The following is a 4,618-nucleotide window of genomic DNA, read 5'->3' as shown; positions in this document are numbered from 1 at the left end:
GAAGAAGATGGCTGCCGTTTTACAGCCCTCTAACCAATTGTACTATTATGTGTGTTTTTCCGCGTTATTTGTAATTTATTTTGTACATAATGTTTCTGCCATCGTCTCTTATAACCAAAGAGAGCTTCTGGATATCAGGACAGCGATTACTCACCTCGCGTTGGACGAACACTTTTTCTTCAACGAGGCGTTCGCGAAGGATATTCTACAGACTCCCGACAAGGCCCAGATCCCCGTCATTCGCGTGAGGAAGAGACGGAGATATCGTGGGACGTAGGTCGGGGTGCCTTGTAAGGATCCGACGGCGAACGAGTAAACTGCCTCTCCCATCAATCCTATTAGCCAACGTTCAAGCTTTGGAGAATAAAATGGACGATTTAAGATTACGGTTATCCTACCAACGGGACATTAAAAACTGTAATATCTTATGTTTCACGGAGTCGTGGCTGAACGACGACAATGATAACATTCAGCTAGCAGGCTATACGCTACATCGGCAGGACAGAACGGCAGACTCGGGTAAGACGAGGGGTGGCGGTCTCTGTATATTTGTAAACAACAGCTGGTGCACCAAATCAAATACTAAGGAAGTCTCAAGGTTTTGCTCGCCTGAGGTAGAGTATCTTATGATAAGCTGCAGACCACACTATTTACCAAGAGAGTTTTCATCTATATTTTTCATAGCTGTCTATTTACCACCACAAACCAATGCTGGCATTAAGATTGCACTGAATGAGTTGTACAAGGCCATTAATCAACAGGAAAACGCTCACCCAGATGCAGCGCTCCTAGTAGCAGGGGACTTTAATGCAGGGAAACTTAAATCCGTTCTACCTCATTTCTACCAGCATGTTAAATGTGCAACCAGAGGGGAAAAAACTCTAGACCACCTTTACTCCACACACAGAGACGCATACAAAGCTCTCCCTCGCCCTCCATTTGGCAAATCTGACCATAACTCTATCCTCCTGATTCCTGCTTATAAGCAAAAACTGAAGCAGGAAGCACCAGTGATTCGGCTAATAAAAAAAGTGGTCAGATGACGCAGATGCTAAGCTACAGGACTGTTTTGCTAGCACAGACTGGAACATGTTCCGGGATTCTTCAGACAGCATTGAGGAGTACACCACATCAGTCACTGGCTTCATCAATAAGTGCATCGATGATGTCGTCCCCACAGTGACCGTACGTACATACCCCAACCAGAAGCCATGGATTACAGGAAACATCCGCACTGAGCTAAAGGGTAGAGCTGCCGCTTTCAAGGAATGGGACTCTAACCCGGACGCTTATAAGAAATCCCGCTATGACCTCCGACGAACCATCAAACAGGCAAAGAGTCAATACAGGTCTAAGATTGAATCATACTACACTGGCTCTGACGCTCGTCGGATGTGGCAGGGCTTGAAAACTATTACAGACTACAAAGGGAAGCACAGCCGCGAGCTGCCCAGTGACACAAGCCTACCAGACGAGCTAAACCACTTCTATGCTCGCTTCGAGGCAAGCAACACTGAAGCATGCATGAGAGCACCAGCTGTTCCGGACGACTATGTGATCACGCTCTCCGTAGCCGATGTGAGTAAGACTTTTAAGCAGGTCAACATTCACAAGGCCGCAGGGCCAGACGGATTACCAGGACGTGTACTCCGAGCATGTGCTGACCAACTGGCAAGTGTCTTCACTGACATTTTCAACATGTCCCTGACTGAGTCTGTAATACCAACATGTTTCAAGCAGACCACCATAGTCCCCGTGCCCAAGAACTCTAAGATAACCTGCCTAAATGACTACCGACCCGTGGCACTGACGTCTGTAGCCATGAAGTGCTTTGAAAGACTGGTCATGGCTCACATCAACAGCATAATCCCAGAAACCCTAGACCCACTCCAATTTGCATATCGCCCCAACAGATCCACAGATGATGCAATCTCTATCGCACTCCACACTGCCCTTTCCCACCTGGACAAGAGGAACACCTACGTGAGAATGCTATTCATTGACTACAGCTCAGCATTCAACACCATAGTGCCCTCAAAGCTCATCACTAAGCTAAGGATCCTGGGACTAAACACCTCCCTCTGCAACTGGATCCTGGACTTCCTGACGGGCCGCCCCCAGGTGGTAAGGGTAGGTAACAACACATCTGCCACACTGATCCTCAACACGGGGGGCCCCTCAGGGGTGCGTGCTCAGTCCCCTCCTGTACTCTCTGTTCACCCATGACTGCATGGCCAGGCACGACTCCAACACCATCATTAAGTTTGCCGACGACACAACAGTGGTAGGCCTGATCACCGACAACGATGAGACAGCCTATAGGGAGGAGGTCAGAGATCTGGCCGTGTGGTGCCAGGACAACAACCTCTCCCTCAACGTGACCAAGACAAAGGAGATGATTGTGGACTACAGGAAAAAAAAGAGGACTGAGCACGCCCCCATTCTCATCGACGGGGCTGTAGTGGAACAGGTTGAGAGCTTCAAGTTCCTTGGTGTCCACATCACCAACGAACTATCATGGTCCAAACACACCAAGACAGTCGTGAAGAGGGCACGACAAAGCCTATTCCCCCTCAGGAGACTAAAAAGATTTGGCATGGGTCCTCAGATCCTCAAAAAATTCTACAGCTGCACCATCGAGAGCATCCTGACTGGTTGCATCACCGCCTGGTATGGCAACTGCTTGGCCTCTGACCGCAAGGCACTACAGAGGGTAGTGCGTACGGCCCAGTACATCACAGGGGCAAAGCTCCCTGCCATCCAGGACCTCTATACCAGGCGGTGTCAGAGGAAGGCCCTCAAAATTGTCAAAGACTCCAGTCACCCTAGTCATAGACTGTTCTCTCTGCTACCGCACGGCAAGCGGTACCGGAGTGCCAAGTCTAGGTCCAAAAGACTTCTCAACAGCTTCTACCCCCAAGCCATAAGACTCCTGAACAGCTAATCATGGCTACCCGGACTATTTGCACTGCCCCCCACCCCATACTTTTTACGCTGCTGCTACTCTGTTAAGTATTTATGCATAGTCACTTTAACTCTACCCACATGTACATATTACCTCAACTACCTCAACTAGCCGGTGCCCCCGCACATTGACTATGCAACGGTACCCCCCTGTATATATAGCCTCCCTACTGTCACTTTATTCTATTGTATATATAGCCTCCCTACTGTCACTTTATTTTTACTTCTGCTCTTTTTTTCTCAACACTTTTTTGTTGTTGTTTTATTCTTACTTTTTTTGTTTAAAATAAATGCACTGTTGGTTAAGGGCTGTAAGTAAGCATTTCACTGTAATGTCTGCACCTGTTGTATTCGGCGCATGTGACCAATAAAATTTGATTTGATTTGATTTGATTTGATTTGAACAACCAACTTGACAGTGCTTGAAGAATTTTAAAAAGAGACTTACCCAGAAAGACTTGCAATTGTAATCACTGCCAAAGGTGATTCTAACATGTATTGACTAAGGGGTGTGAAAACGTATATAAATGAGATATTTATGTATTTCATTAACAATAAATTTGCTAACATTTCAGAAATCCAATTTGAATTCAGGCTGTAAGACAACAAAACGTGGAATAAGTCAACGGGTATGAATATTTTCTGAAGGCACTGTATTGAAAGACTGTGAGGAAAAGAAAATGGAGGTGTGTATTCCGAGTGGCGCAGTGGTCTAAGGCACTGCATCGCAGTGCTAGCTGAGCCACTAGAGATCCTGGTTCGAATCCAGGCTCTGTCGTAGCCGGCCGCGATCGGGAGACCCATGGGGCGGCGCACAATTGGTCCAGGGTAGGGGAGGGAATGGCCGGCAGGGATGTAGCTCAGTTGGTAGAACATGGTGTTTGCAACGCCAGGGTTGTGGGTTTGATTCCCACGGGGGGCCAGTATGACAAAAAAAAAAATGTATGCACTCACTAACTGTAAGTTGCTCTGGATAAGAGCGTCTGCTAAATGACTAAAATGTAAATGTATTCTGAGTTAGAATTATTATTTTGTTGACTACATGAAAAAGATGAGTAGGCGACTGTGTAGGCTTCTGTGGGCATACTGTAATATGACCTAAAACAAGGCTTGGCACCGCACATCAAATCTTAATCGAGGCCTTCTTACCACAGATAGCTCATATGGAAATCCAAAGAGATCCACCATTGTAAAGATCTGATCACTACATAGTTTGCAGAATTACCATCTATGCCATCAGTCTCTTTGCATAGCTAGCCCTCTATGCACTATGCACTTGTGGAGATCTGAGAGGTAAAAGCACTTTGGCGGAAATTACACCTAGCCTATCAGTAGGGAAAGTGGACCTACATGAAATTGTAATACCTCCCCTCAGATCTCCACAAATGCATAGGGGATAGGGGCTATAGGGTTACATTTGCGATTGGTAGATGTTTCTCTCTGACCTCACTGCCGTTTTACTGAACACAACCCAGTGATGAGATAATCAATGGAAATTAAATGAAACAAAATACAATACAATGTTGATCTGCTTGGCTACTCATCTGGCTACTCTACCTTTTTTATTATATTAATACACGGGAAGTGACAATAAAGGAGCAGTGTTTAGGGTTTAATTGATGAATTGACATTGTTGATTAACAAACAAGCTAAG

Source organism: Coregonus clupeaformis, chromosome 10 (assembly GCF_020615455.1).
Source record: "Coregonus clupeaformis isolate EN_2021a chromosome 10, ASM2061545v1, whole genome shotgun sequence".
NCBI lineage: Eukaryota > Metazoa > Chordata > Actinopteri > Salmoniformes > Salmonidae > Coregonus > Coregonus clupeaformis.
The sequence above is the reverse complement of the archived record's forward strand: the minus strand, read 5'-3'. Positions refer to the sequence as shown.